This window comes from Schistocerca gregaria, chromosome X, assembly GCF_023897955.1.
Source record: "Schistocerca gregaria isolate iqSchGreg1 chromosome X, iqSchGreg1.2, whole genome shotgun sequence".
Lineage (NCBI taxonomy): Eukaryota > Metazoa > Arthropoda > Insecta > Orthoptera > Acrididae > Schistocerca > Schistocerca gregaria.
The window spans coordinates 149,986,134-150,002,505 of record NC_064931.1 but is presented as its reverse complement, the minus strand read 5'-3'; positions in this window follow the sequence as shown (position 1 = coordinate 150,002,505).

The window sequence follows — 16,372 nt, the reverse complement described above, 5'->3', positions numbered from 1 at the left end:
TAAAAATGTTACTTTGATAGACACTACTACTTTAAAACAATTTCAGTTAATCTTAACACAGCTGCAGAATAGTGGCCAAAACTTGAACATAAACTGGTTAACATTTTATGTGAATGTGAAACACACACATTCTAAATAGAAGAAATCTATTATCAGTTTCGTAACATGTGGTACCCAGAAATATGTATTTTATTGTTCACAATTGTAAATGCTTGTTATTAGTGAAAAACCGTGATTAATTTTAATGTAAAGTCTTCAGTACATACACCATTATCAAGTTAAAATTAAAATTCAAACTTTCTGTTCCATTGGATGTAACACAAGCATATTAATATAGCACAGTAGCAGATCCAGAGGAGCAGATGCAGAGACAAACGATGATAACCCCAAACAGTACAGGACAATCACCAGTGGCTAAAGAGGAACCTGCTGTTGGAACTTCCCAAATAAGTTCAAACACCAAAGTTACAATTGAACAATCAAAGAGCAATTCAGCAGGAAGTTAGTATGTAGCTAGTATCTGGTATCTAGTATAACATGTAGATGTAGCACTTGGTGTATGCTGTAAAACTGGCACCTTTGTATGAAGACCACCATCAGGGATGTTGCCTGTCAGATGTGATGATAGCAGTGACAATAGTTGCTTCTGGAGTCTCGCCCTGCTGACACCCTCAGTGGTGTGTGAAAAGTTGCATATTTAAGATCACTGTATGGTGGGAATACCGAAAGTTTCAAAGATGGTTACCTCTGACTTCGCTGTTAAGAGAGAGATTCTCACTGTCGGTTCATACCCTATAAACTTTCTTGTATTTGCAGATCCCCCTACCACTGTTGCGTGTTCTCCAAAAGCCCATTGTAAATGTTTCATGATGTTGGTACTATGGACAGTCTGATGTCGCCTGTGGCTCTGCCAGGTCAGACCAAGGTCACTGCTGTCATCATTTTACTGTTTATATGTTCATGCCAGTTGCTGTTCCACTGCCAGTAACCTGTTGGGACATGCCATGCTGAAGGAAAAACACCACCTCTGTTGAAATTTTCAGTGCACAAACAGATGTTTTTGTAAGTACTGAATTCCAGTGTTGATAGGTGTGTGCCAGAATGTTGTTGTAATTGAACAACATTGTTTGCCTGGTACGGTTGTATTCTGTGGCAGCAGCCTTCTGAAATTACCTAACTGGAATGCTCCAGATAGGGTTAATTAATAGTGTGAATAGTCTGTTCTATGAAATTTGTTCAATAAATTGTAAACAAAGACACACTGTAGCCAAGAACATCAGTGACTGGACATATTTTATTATTAACTGAAGCAATGAAAAATGTAATAGTTACAGTGACCCCTTTCTGAATCACAATACAAATTGTATGAAACAAGAAATCAGTTGTATAAACTGATAGTCATGGTCACTATAGAGTTCTGTATTGGTGATTCACTGAATAAAATTCTGAAGAACACTCCTTTCATAGACATAACTTTCAGAAGTCTGGGGGATAGAAAGACCATAAAGCTCTCCAACTGGGATCTACACCATTATCTTACTCAGAAGTTTAAGTTCTTAGAAGAGTCACACTGTATATGAGACACATACTATAAGAGTGTCAGAAGATCTTCGTTCTTTTATTTTGTAACAGTTCAGTCTTTTGAGTAACATAATAGTGTGTATTCCAATTGGAGAGCTTGATGATCTGCCTATCCACCAGATTTTTTAAATATTTTTTATCAAGGAAGACTTCTTCAGAATCATATGCAATGAAAAGGTGCTTTGGATTATTATTTTGAAGCTGAGACCAACAAATTTACCTTTTCAGTTTGTGATACTCATTCTGTTAACCATGAAGTTTAGTATCTTCTCCATTATTTACAATATTACATCCAGTCGTGAGAATGGAGTATTCAAAACTAGTGATTCAGTTGTACAAGGGTATATCTTTTACCAGCATGCACATACATCCTTGAGGTAACTTTTTACAGTTATGTTTAAAATCAAAGATTTCAATTATGTTTTCCAAATGTTGCATTGGCCCTCCACCAGACACACAATAAACTCTTCACATTATTTTGCAAGCTTATTTGGAGTTACTACAATCGCCGCTGTTTCTGTGTAGCATTGTAGTTCACCCAAAGTTGTTAGAAGGGAGTCTTCTACAAACTTCCACCAAAAAACGTGTATCGTATCATGTGTCACGATATCAGGTAACTGTGAGGGGCCTCTGGTGCAATGAGAGATCCATATGCCCTTGATGGTCAATCAGTCATGAAGAAGCTCATTGTTCAGAAATACTCTTACATACAGGTGCCAATGCAGCCTTGCTTCTTCCTGTTGGAAAGGAAATTTTTGACATACTCTCACAATTGTGGAAAAAGTCAAATCTTTAACATCATTAGCATCATCAAATACCTTGAGGTGTGATACTTTTGATGAAAATCATGCAGCACAGGTGGAACTGAACTGCACCTATTGAAACGGAGAATGAAAAACACCTTTAGTTGCTATGATATCACCATCTCAACTCAATGCGTATTGGGTAATGAACAAGCAAGCAAGTGAGCTAGCTACATGTAGGAGGCCTTTACCAATGTCCACATGAACTAGCAACCTGACAACTGGGGTCAAGATACACTTTCAGTTTCAGTACAAAAGTTAAAATCCTCTACTTGTTTCTATCCTCAATTGTATAAAGGGTGTAGTCTTGTGAAATCTGATGAATCTTTCTCAAATACTCTGTATGTTGGCGATGTAGCTTTTCTATTACCAGGAACATAAAATATTTGGTTGATCACCTCCAAGTTATTAGATCATATTTGCAACCTGTGGATGCCCCAGCTCCATCCCAACCACACGTGTCCCATATTCAAAACTTCAGTATGAGTGTTAACTTATAACAAACAACCTGTTAGCACTGAAGTAGGTGAAATGTTCTGCAGCTCAAAACACCAATACTTGCAAAGTACCATTACAGGATTTTACTTCCTAGACATCTCTTGACTTTGCCTCCTTTGCTATCTCTACTTGCTTCATATGGTTATCATGTTAACTTTCCAGTTCTTCATTTATGTACGTTGTGGCATGGAATTATTTTGTCAGGGCAGTTAATATCACAGACAAATACCTCTCGCTGGGTGATGGAAATAAAGATTGTACTGAATAATATAAGTATGCAGGAATACACACAAAGATGATGGAATAGTTTTTTTTCCCTTCCTTTACATTCATATTCATAAAGATTATACATGATGGACATATTCAGATGTGGTGTGATGTATTTCTGGGATGAATCCTTATCAGTGTAAGTCATATGTTGGAGGTTTCTTCATGAAATTACCAATAGCAACTACTTGTAATGTTAAGTGGTATATGTCTACCTCATTTTTCAGCAGGATGAACACCTTTACCATGTTCTTCTTTATTGTCAGATTTGCAATTCCTTCAGAAATTCACATTTTAGCCCAAAAATACTTCTTACACACAATTTGATCACCTCTTTTTCACGCTGCAACAAGTAAACTCTTTTTTTTATATTCCAGTGACATGGATATCGTGTAAAGTAACATGTTTTTGTTTGTGACATTTCTCTTTGACCTGTTACAAGATGCTTTTGATTGACAAAAACTTTGCAGGAATTAGTAATACTTACTGTTATCTTCCTTGATATGTTTGTCATTACACTTCTTTGAAAAATTACAAGACTTTCATGAAGACAGGTTAACAAGGAGGAGGTGCTGCACATCTCCCACACCCATTCCTCCTACATTGGGATTTTAATGTGCATTCTGTGCTGTGGAGACTTTCCCAACATCTGGGCCTAAGTTGTTGAGAGCTACACATTATCAAAAGCCTTATACCTGCTGAACAAGGAGGAAAGTAAACACTTAAGCAGTTATGGAGGCATTTTCTGCTGTTGATGAAATAATGTGTGAATCTACACTAGAGCTCAGTGGGAAGTAGATGACAATTTGCATTCCAGTGACTACGTCCCAATACGGATACATCTGACAGATTGAGAAGTGCCTGATACAGTCATATAAATGGAAACTTGAGCCGCTCCATATGGATGCTGTATGACCAGTTGGCTGTGTCAAAGAATTGTTCAAGTGGATTACAAATGTGATCTATCAAGCTGCTGATGCATCTGTTTCCAAATGTGTAGGGTAACTACACAGGGCAACTCTCCCCTCCTGGATCAAAGAATGCCTTTTTAATCAGGATTACGGATAGATTACTATGCAGGTTCAAATGCTTATCAACAACAGATAATCACATCACCTTTTGGGTACTGAGGACAAAATTTATCACATTATGAAGGAGAACAATTCATAAACTACATAAATTGTTGCATTACACCTTTGATTGTATGGGAGACCTGTAGGAAGATCAGGACAAAGATGTGAGGTGTTCCAAGCCTGGGGCTTCAAAGAATATCTTTCTCTTTCTCTGCATTCTTTCTCAGATATTTTCCACATAAAAGCCTGTGTGTCCTTTCTGGCTGTTACAGGGTGTACACAGCTCAGGAAATCCAGGAAAAATTAGAGAATTTTTTTAGAATTATGCGAATTTTTCATTGTTTTAGTTTTCAGTCAAGTCGTATTTTGACTGGTAAAAACTGATACTCTAACAAAGAATTTTATTGTAGCCTGCTATTGCATATTAATACTGCAGCAGTAAATCAGAAAAGAGAGAATAACACAGAAAAATTTTAGTTGCAAAGAAAATGCTCCTTTTACAGCAACAAAACACAATGCACATTCAAGTGTCTACTGACAGGGCAAGGACTATGCAATACTTTGTAACAACAAACTGCTTTCGATGAGTGTGAAGTAACATCTGTTTATATTTCTAACTAGAAGACCAGCCATTTATGCCATTGTTTAAAATTTTACTGGCACATTTGTGTATGATGTATCTTAAGGGGTAACACATGCTAAAAGAGATGAATGTTATATCTGAAAGCTAAGCTTTCCTTGGAACTATACTGTATGTATATTAAGTCAAACCATTAACTTTTCATATTTGTATGTCCACACTACATAGCAGAGAATAAAAGCAAAGCAGTCTAGGATGTTATAAAAAAAGGAAACGGGAAGTGGCAAACAAATGCAGAATAACATACTGCTAAGGGAGGGGGTTAAGGTAATAAATGATCTACAACACTTAGCAAACTAAGTAAACGAGTATTTTTCAAGTATTGCAGAGAAGTTACAACAAAAATTCCTAAAACAAATGTAACACCTGTAAATAATATTGCACTAAATACAATGACGTTACTTACAACCACAGAGAATTAAGTCAATAAAACTGTTCAGAAACTAAAGATGAAGTACTAATGTGTGTACTGAAACAATGCATAGGGATTATACAAGGCCCCTTAACATATATAACAAATGAATCCTTCACATCAGGGACATTTCTAGAGCAGTTAAAACAGGCAAGAGTTGTACCTTTGCTTAAGAAAGGTAATACAGAAGACATAGAAAATTACCGGCCCATTTCCCTGCTGTCAGCATTGTCAAAAATAATACAAGCATGTATGAAAGACAGATTAATGAATTACCTGAATAAATACCATCTTTTAAGCGAATCACAATTTAGTTTCTGAAGTGGCAAATATACAGTCAGCAGTAGTAGAATTCACAAAAGTTGTACTTCATGCTCTTGATAAAGATGAATGTGTCACAGACATATTTTTGGATCTTTGTAAGGCGTTTGATACATTCGAACACACTATTCTATTAAGTAAATTATAAGCATTAGGAATAAGAGGGGTAGCCAATGACTGGTTTCAATCATACCTAACAGGTAGGCTACAAAGAGCAGAGATAACACATACTTCAAATAGATCTAAACATTCAGTAAAACACTTATCAGAATCAAAATACATTAATATAGGGGTTCTGCAAGATAGCATATGGACCAATACTGTTTCGGGTATACACCAATGACTTTCCTAGTAGTGTTACTCATGGTGAAAAAATTCTCTTCGATGATGACAGCAATATTAGTCACTGAGAAAACAAGAGAACTCCTTGCCGAGAAAGCAAATGAAACTCTCGAGGAAGTTAATGATTGGTCAATAAGCAATAAAGTGACATCAAACATAAAGAAAACTAATGCTATGAATTTCGGTTTAAAGAGGATAAGTGACAATGTCACATTAAATGTAGGTAGCACATCTACAGACTATGTAACAAATGAAAAATTTCTAGGAATGAATATTTATTCTCAGATGAAGTGGTGTGAACACGCAAAGGTACTTGCAAACAGAATGTCATCAACATGTTATTCCCTTAGAATCCTATCATCAGTGTGTAACATAACATTGGTAATTACTACACAAACAGCTCTGTCCATGACCAGGCAACAAGAGCTAGACTCAACTTACATTTACCAAGAAAAAATAAACATAAAACTCAAAACAGCATTTTCTACCAAGGAATAAAACTGTGCAATAAATTAGCAAAAGAGATTAAAGAAATTGCAAAAATACACTCATTTAAAAAGGCAGCAAAAAAGTACCTGTTACGCAATACATTTTATACATTGAAGGATTAATTAGATAAAACAGAATAGGGGTTTGATAACTGTTATACAAATAAATAATAATAATTATATTTATAAAACAGCCAACATTCCACATAACACCTTCACTTTTATGTTTTTTTTCCATCTTTTTTCCTTTCTATAAATACTTGCCCCAAAGCTATGCATATCACGTTACTAACACCTCTTCCTCTTTCTGAGATCAACATCTCACCCATTATGGAGCGATGCTGACTCAGTTTTTCTGGATAGCAAATGGGAAGTTGTGGTTCAGGAAATGACCCAGAGATCACCAATGTGTGTGTGTGTGTGTGTGTGTGTGTGTGTGTTGTGAGAAGTTTTATGAAACAATGTAGTGTGTGCAGTGACTGATAGTGGGATATGAGTGAACAGTGTGGCATTACATTATTTAATAAGTTATTTGTAAAAAAAGGTATTGTATACCATGAGTAAATTTAATGACTGTCTCTAACTAGAAGTCTGTAAATATATGTGTATACGAATTAGCCTATTTTAAATTGACCTAACTTGTAAATACTTTGACATGTCCTACGTCCTTGTTAAAAGAGATCTATGGATGAATAAAGCTACTACTACTACAGTGATGTTGCTATTGGCTGACACCATCACGTGTCTTGTCTGCCGTCATTTGCTGGTGTGATCACTTGACATGAGCTATAATTGGTTGTCAAAAGCGCACTACAATCTGAATTTCAGTGCTTTGGAAGCGTCTGTGCTGTATGTTGTGGAATTTGTATTTATACTTTTGTAAAACACACACACACACTGCTACAGACCCACATGCTGAGAACTCCCCTCCCCGGTACAAGCACACTTTTGATATCAATTTTATTGACTAATTAATTAATCCATCAATTAATTAACTCCTCCCACTCTGGGAATGCAACAGTGATGTTGCTATTGGCTGACAACATCACGTGTCTTGTCTGCCGTCGTTTGCTGGTGTGATCACGTGACATGAGCTATAATTGGTTATCAAAAGCGCACTACAATCTGAATTTCAGTGCTTTGGAAGCGTCTGTGCTGTATGTGGTGGAATTTGTATTTATACTTTTGTAAAACACACACACACACACACACACACACTGCTACAGACCCACATGCTGAGAACTCCCCTCCCCGGTACAAGCACACTTTTGATATCAATTTTATTGACTAATTAATTAATCCATCAATTAATTAACTCCTCCCACTCTGGGAATGCAACAGCTCTTCCCGTCCATTAACCCACCTGAAACTGGTTGGGGGGGAACCTCATTTAATTGACCATTTGGTGGGAAGTCGATTGGAGTATATGGAATGTTGCTAAAACAATTTCTGATAGACAGGCCAATGTGTGGAATATAGTTCACCTATCTAAAGAATTTTGCATCAAATCATCTGCAAGGCATGGAATATTGGTTAAAAAATTTATATAATGTGTGGAATATTGTGTATTTAAACAGTATTTGGGATACAAAGCAGTGCATAGAATATAGTTTCTTCAAAGAAATTGTCAGAAAATTGAGTGCAGCAAATAGAATACTGTTTATTTAAACAATATGTGGGTGACAAGGCAGTATGGAATATTTAAACAATTGTGATGTCTCGTTTATTCTGATCGCACATGGAAGTACTGAGAAGGAATAGTTTTTTTAAACCTTTCAAAGCCACAAGTGTCTAAGCATAGACAGGAAAATCAGAACAATTACATATCTAAAAGTTCATGACATATTTCGAAACCCACAACAGATTGTGAAAAAACACACACAAGCAGAATTCTAAGCACTGTCCTACAGATGAGAAAAATGGCTGTAATTTTCAGTGAATTTTCGATGTCCTACAAATGCTGGTCTGGAGATGTTCTAAAGACACAATGACAGTTGGGGGGAGGGGGCAGCATCACACCTGTCCAAACAAGAGGAGGCTAACCTGCTTGGACTTGTCTCTGAACACTCAGACAAAGAAGAAATCACATGACTCTCTGACATCACAGAACATCCTGTTGATACACTGCCCTGCCCCCATCTTGTTCAAACCAGTCTGTAGAGACTCCTGTGCCCTCCCCCCCTTTCCCCTCCCCAAAGGATATCTTGTGACTCTCTGATTTCATGCAACTTCCTGTGAAGGGAGCATTCTGATTGGTTCTTAATTGCTGCTCTCAGTGTGGGAGCACTGTCCGCCACTTTGTGCAGATGCACAAATTAGGAGTATTTCAGCTTCAAATTATTTTGTACAGATCCAGAAACATACAGCAGTGGCATTGCACTGACAGCTAAACCCTGCAAAAGTGATCTACAGATCACGAATGGAATGAAGTGCGGTATAGAAGCCACCATTTGAGGTCAACTGCATGTGTGTATATCATCAGGGTGCCACCACAAAGGGAAAAACTGCCCAATGTCATAATTACAGATCACATTACTAAATACCATCCACCACAGACTGGATATCTGTTTCCTTTGATCTCGTAGCACCCAAACAAAGCATCAAATAACAGCATTCTGTTGATTGGGAAATTCTATACTTGCTTCCTGTCTCTGTCTCTCTCAAGAGGCCACTACCTGGATGACTGAGTGAACCAACGTCTCAAAACATGCAGATGGAGGTTTTCATGACTCGTCAGAATACCATGTTCCTATTGGCTGTTGCTGGAGACAAAGGGAATCTGACACAATGTTGATATCAGAAATATAGTGAAATAATCCAACTGCAAGACCCTATCAAATTAATTGTATAACAATTTACAGGAAACAAATAGATCACTTAAAACACTCACCTCCAACTCGCAATGATCCTTCTTCGTAATAAAACTTATTTCAAATGTTTGGGTATCACTCACAAACATAATGTAAATCAAGTAATGAAATTTCCACAACAGATAGATAGTAGCACTAAATGTATCCAAGTTCTTGTATGCCCCGATATTTGAGAGCACCAACACCCTCCTCCACCACAACATTTCCACTAAATGTATCATGTGAAAAATATGCGACCAATCACATAAACTCATGACCACAAAGAGCATGCCGACTGCCATGAGCCGTGGATGCACCATCTGCTGCTAGCAGGGTCACCATACCATCTCGCAAACAGTAGCAAGGAGAGACCCACATATTTATCGGTTATGCTGGCAGCCGCACGCCTATCCCCAGGTGTCCATACACCTGCCAACCTGCCATACCGAACACTCACAGGTCAGAGAGAGACTCACCAAACAGTCAACTTATCTATTTACGTGGGTGGACTAATCGTCCAGCACAAACACCTATTGTTTTGAATTTTCTCATGAAACACACTACTGCTTCTATTGCCACTCACGCAGCACTCTGGTCACTTCGCTAGCCCCCACTGCCGCAGACAGGTTGGCGCATTCCTTGTACCTAACTGCCTGTCAGGCTGAGCTAATCCATTACTCCTCATGACTACCCTTGCCGCCAGCCTTGGTGCACTGCGATGCAGTCAGCTGCAGCTTGGACTTATACAGTAGTTTTAACTAATTCCAGCCCGACATAGGACATCCAGTTTAAAAAATCCACTTTACTCAATTGCAAACAGCAATGTTGTTGACCGTATGACTCCAATTTCTCACATGAAATGTAGATTTCTCCCTTTTATACAAGTTATATTCGAAGAAAGAAGAAATTGGGCCATACTCATGTTTTCACATCACCAAAGTATTGTTACATGTGAAAATCCTGTAACAGTGTGGCATAGGCTACAATTCCTCTAAGTCCTTTTCCATCAGGTAGAAAAAATCTGTTATAATCATCTTAATATCTGTTACGTCATGCATCACAGGACCAGAATATTAAACTCATTTTTGGCTCATGATGGAGGGCTAAAATCTACCTCTGTCACAGGATACCTCCTCACTTTCGAACTGCCTTAAAGTAACGAAATGCCTCACCTCAAATGTCAGTGTTGGTAACTTGGCCATTTACAGCCTACTCTAGTTTGCTGCTAATAGGTTTTTGCTGTACAATTTTTAGAAACGTGTATATTATGAGCAGCACTTAACTACACAAAGTCTTATGGTGCTGGTGGGTGAGCAAACATCTGGTGTTGGTAACTTGGCCATCCCAAGTGTATTAAGGTAACAGCACATAAGTTGTAAGTATCAGTGTTATACTATGTATCACTTAATAAATTCAGTAGTACATCTGATTTTATTAAAATGGCAGTCTTTCCCTGTGGAGATGAGAGACTGTAATTTTGTTAAAAGATACCACCACAGCAAAAAAAACAACGCCTGATTACCACTCCAATTCGAGAATGATATGCATGGTACCCTCACCGTGGCTTCCACCCACCAGGCGGGACTTTATTGATATCAAAATGATAGACTAATTCATTAAATTGATGCTGGGAGCCACATTGCATTCCATCAAACATTTTTCATCATTCACTCACCGGGCAGCTCAAGTGGGAATCCCTGATGGAAGACAATGTTCTTTTTCATGACCACTGTTGAAAAGCGACATTTAAAGCTGACCGCTAACGGATTCTACACCCATCAACATACATTTCACCTGAGGATCGCGGTATTAAAATCCTGATCACAGCAACTATGTTACCATCATCCCACATAAAAAGCAGTGTTGGTTCTACAGGCACATCAAGAGTCGCTGACAGTGTTGCACTTTCTGGTAGAAATGCTCTCTATGATTTGGAATCATGTCTATATATTCAACCACATGCTTGCATTTGATCCTCTGGAGATGTCTTTTAATTATTACAACCGCTGGTGAATCATATTCTTACCACTCCCATATCTCAAAATGAGTCACCTCTTTCGAACCTTTCTGCTAATGGTCCCATACACCAAATCTACAATGTGGTTTTTCAGACAGTCCTTCTTCATCTTGTAACTGTTCCTCAGTCCCTGCCCTGCCGTCCCTGCATCTTTGTCCATGTGATCATTCCAATTTAAGTCAAATTGAACAGAAGCTGGAGAGCGCTATGTCTAAGACCTCCTGCATCCCATGGAGAAACAGGATGAACCGAGTTAATGCGACAAGACCATGTTTTGACCACTTGGTGCAAGTGGGAAAGTGTTGTCATAGCTCCACCAAACATGTAAAATGTGTAATTCCAGCACCAAACGAAGCTTTCTCATGCAACACGCAGTAGTAGAAAACACTGTATGAGTAGGAAAATTAGAAATACTTCACATAATACAGGAACTGGAAGGAAAACGAATATTTTGCTACTGCACTCCAATGGGTCTCCAAATTACATACGGGTACTATGGTTCGAAGGAGATCTGCATCTCTGAGAATGCATTCATGTCTGTCAGCCAAACAGTTTCTCTCTCCTCATTATTTCATACCATCCTACAGAGAAAAACTACGAACTGTAAAATCTTCACTAATGTTATCCATTAGAGAACTGGATAAGGTACTACCTTATCCCTGTCTTCCAATATACCAAAAAAAATACTGTCTGCATGCTGGCATTGAGGATATGTTTTGATCCTATTAAATATACAGGTATTGGTCCATTGGAGCAGGTGGCATGTGATCAGAGTCACTTCCACAGACGTGTATAAAGTTTTGCCACTGGTACTGCATGACCATACCCCACAGACTATCAGTCACAATAGAGGGTCCCTTTGTTGCTCTTTTATAAGCAGTATAGTGCAATGCTTTTTTTCTGCCATAACCCATCCAAGCAATGTATGATTACAGCTTTGTACACCGTCGTCATTTTGTTTTTCCCACCACAACTTTAGGGTCTGTGTCAGGTGCTAAACTGACATTAACATGTCTCAATCCATTGGCTGTCACTGAAAGCTGGGCATTGCATGGTGTAAACTACTCTGCTCCTGCAACACAGAGGATGCTTCAAATAAAAGACAGAGGCAGTGTTTCTTAGTGACAAAAATGTGGAAGACATTGCGACATATGGAAACTGGAAGAGTTTTGGCACTGTGGGCCCATTCCAAACAGCTGCCTGAAAGTGACTGATGACCTCTACTCATGTTCGACAGTGATCTGTTAGCAGATGACTAGATTTTTTGTTTCGATTGATTCCTCATATTGCAGTCATGTACCCAGTCACTGTTACATGCAGGCCATCCCCAGATGCTGCTTCCACCAAGACTCTCTCCATCTCAATCAATCTCAGTCAGTCATTATGTGGTAATCAACAGACTACCAGTGGATGGTTGGGATGGAAACGACACTGTTGATATGGGACAATGTACTGTAACAAGCACCACAGTTGATAGTGCGATCAATTTTAGCAATTTTATTTCTTTTTCCATAATTTCAACGCCGATCAATGAGACATGCTTCCCAGCTTCTATATCATCGCTAAGCCACTCCCTCCACTACTTTTCGTGTACTGTATATTAGATTGTGAATGTAGATAGGTGACTGTGCAGTACATCCACTCATGGTTAATTCTTGAACATAGATTTAATTAATTAGCCTATCAATTCGATATCAATAAAGTGCTGCCTGGTGAGTGGAAGCCATGGATAGGCTACCATGCATATCAAGTGGAACTTGAGTGTCAATCAGGTTTTTTTTTGTGGTGATATCTTTTAATGAAATTTCAATCTCCCACCTCCTCTGGGAGACAGCCATTGTAATAAAATCAGATGTACTACTGAATTTATGAAATGATACATAGTATCAATCTGATATTTACAACTTCTGTGTGTCGTTACCTTAATACACTTGGGGTGGTCAAGTTACCAACACCAATTGTTTGCTCAGCTATCAGCACCATAAGACTTTGTGTAGGTAAGTGCTGCTGATAATAAACACATTTTTAAATTTTGTACAGCTAAAACCTATTGGCACTAAACTAGAGTAGGCTGTAAATGGCCAAGTTACCAACACTGACATATGAGGTGAGGCATTTGGTTACTTTAAGGCAGTTCAAAAGTGAGGAGGTATCCTGTGACAGAGGTAGATTTTAGCCCTCCATCATGAGCCAAAAATGAGTTTAATATTCTAGTCCTGTGATGCATGATGTAGCAGATATTAAGCTGATTAGAACAGATTATTTCGACATGATGAAAAAGGACTTAGAGGAATTGTAGCCTACGCCACACTGTTACAAGATTTTCACCAGTAACGATACTTTAGCTATGTGAAAAAATTAGTGTGCCCCGATTTCATCTTTCTTCGAATATAACTTGTATAAAAGGGAGAAATCTACATTTCATGTGAGAGATTGGAGGCATACGGTCAACAACATTGCTGTTTGCAATTGGGTAAAGTGGATTTTTTAAACTGGATGTCCTATGTAGGGCTGGAATTGGTTAAAACTACTGTATAAATCCAAGCTGCAGCTGTCTGCATCGCAGAGCACCAAGGCTGGCAGCAGGGGTAGTCACGAGGAGTTGGTGACTGGAAGTAATCGTTTAGCTCAGCCTGACAGGCAGTTAGGTACAAGGAATGCGCCAATCTGTCTGCTCTTGCCTGTGGCTTTGGAGGCAGTGGGTTTGGAGATGAGTTATTTAAGTGGTCTATTTGATTCCTGTAAATTATTAAACAATTAATTTGACAGGGCCTTGTAAATGGGTTATTTCACTCTATTTTTGATATCCTAATTGTGCCAGCTTTCTCTTTGTCGCCAGCAATAGCCAATAGGAACACAGTATTCTGAGTAGTAGTGAAAACCTCTATCTGTCTGTTTCAAGATGTTGGTTCAGACAGTCAAACAGAGAGTGGCCTCTTGAGAGAGACAGAGACAGGAAGAAAGTCTACAATTTCCCAATCAACATAATGCTGTTATTTGATGCTTTGTTTGGGCCCCACAAGATCAAAGGAAGCAGATATCCATTCTGTGGTGGGTGGTATTTAGTAATGTGATCTGTAATTCGGAGCCTGTGCGGTTCTGACCTTTGCAGTGGTGCCCTAATGATAGACACACATGCAGGTGACCTCAAATGGTGTCTTCTATACCGTTTCTTCATTCCGTTTCTGATCTGTAGATCACTTTTGCAGTGTTTAACTGTCAGTGCAATGCAACTGCTGTATGTTTCTGGATCTGTACAAAATAGTTTGAAGCTGAAATCCTCATAATTTGTGTATCTGCACAAAGTGGCGGACAGTGCTACCACACTAAGTGCAGAAATTAAATCCAGTAAGAACCAATCAGAATGCTCCCTTCACAGGAAGTTGCATGAAATCAGAGAGTCACAAGATATCCAAAGGAACGAGACGGGGGCAGGGCAGTGTATTGGCAGAAAGTTCTGTGATGTCAGAGAGACATGTGATGTCTTCTTTGTCTGAGTGTTAAGAGACAAGTCCAAGCAGACCAGCCTCCTCTTGTTTGGACAGGTGTGATGCTATAAAACCCAACCACCATAATGTCTTTAGAACATTTTTCATCTGTAGGAAAGTGCTTAGAATTCTGTTTTGTGTGTGTGTGTGTGTGTGTGTGTGTGTGTGTGGGGTGTGTGTGTGTGTGTGTGTGTGTGTGTGTGTGTGTGTGTGTGTTATTTTTCACGGTCTGTTGTGGGTTTTGTGTTTCGAAATATGTCATGAACTTTTAGATATGTAATTGTTCTGATTTTCCTGTCTATGCTTAGACACTTGTGGCTTCAAAAGGTGAGGAAAAAGAAAAAAAACAAATGCCTTAACATCCCTGACTACAGCAGCAGTAAATATAAACTATGCCTTCTCAGCACTTCCATGTGTGATCAGAATAAGCGAGGCACCACAATTGTTTGAATATTCTACACTGCCTTGTCAGCCACAAATTAAATAAACAGTATTTCATTTGCTGCAGTCAATTTCCTAACAATTTCTTTGATTAAACTATATTCCATACACTGCCTTGTATCCCAAAAACTGTTTAAATAAACAATATTCCACACATTACATAAATTTTTTAACCAATATTCCATACACTGCAATCGATTTCATGCAGATTCTTTAGATAGGTGAAATATATTCCACACATTGGCCTGTCTATCAGAAATTGTTTTAGCAAATATTCCATTTACTACAATTGATTTCCTGTCAAATGATCAATTAACTGACATTTTTCCTCCCAATTTACTGGTGGGTTAGGGGAGGGTTAAATTAATTGATGGATTAATTAATTAGTCAATGAAATTGTTATCAAAGGTGTGCTTGTACTGGGGAGGGGAGTTCCCAGAGGGGTGGAGGAGGAGGAGGTTGAGTGGGTGGAGGAGGAGGCAGGTACAGGGTTTTCTTAGAAAGACAGAGTATTCCCAGGGGGTCATAATCCACTTAGCAGAACAATAAGTTATGGACCTGTCAATCAAGAGAGAACAATAGCTTTGCCTCTGAATGTATGAGGGTTATTCAATAACTAATGCCCCACATTTTTTAAAAAGCCATTAATTTACATAGCCAGACATCCTTGTTGGTACCTCACATTTGATGTCTGTCCTGGGCGCCAGTGAAGTTTCTAACTGTTCTGGCAGATGGAAGCTGTAGTACAGCATCAAAATGGCGTCTACGTATGACCTACATTACAAGCAGCATTCCCTTATTGAATTCTTGTGTACAGAAAAAGAAACAATTGTGTACATCCAATAATCTTTGTGTGCAGTTTATGGCAATGGTGCAGTTGATAGGAGTACAGTTTGGTGATGGGTAAAGAAAGTTACAGCCTTGGGGGAATGCAGTAACAGAACACCACTCCTGACATGCTGAATTGTGTGAATGCCATTATTTGTACAGACCAGCTCATCACAACTCGACAATTGCTTTACAGTTGTCAGTCAGCATTGGAAGTGTGTCAGCAGTGATCGAGACTCTTGGATCTTCAGTGAGATGCTCATGATAGGTTCCACGAATGCTCACAGAGGACCACACGATTAAAAGAAATACAATTTCTTCTAA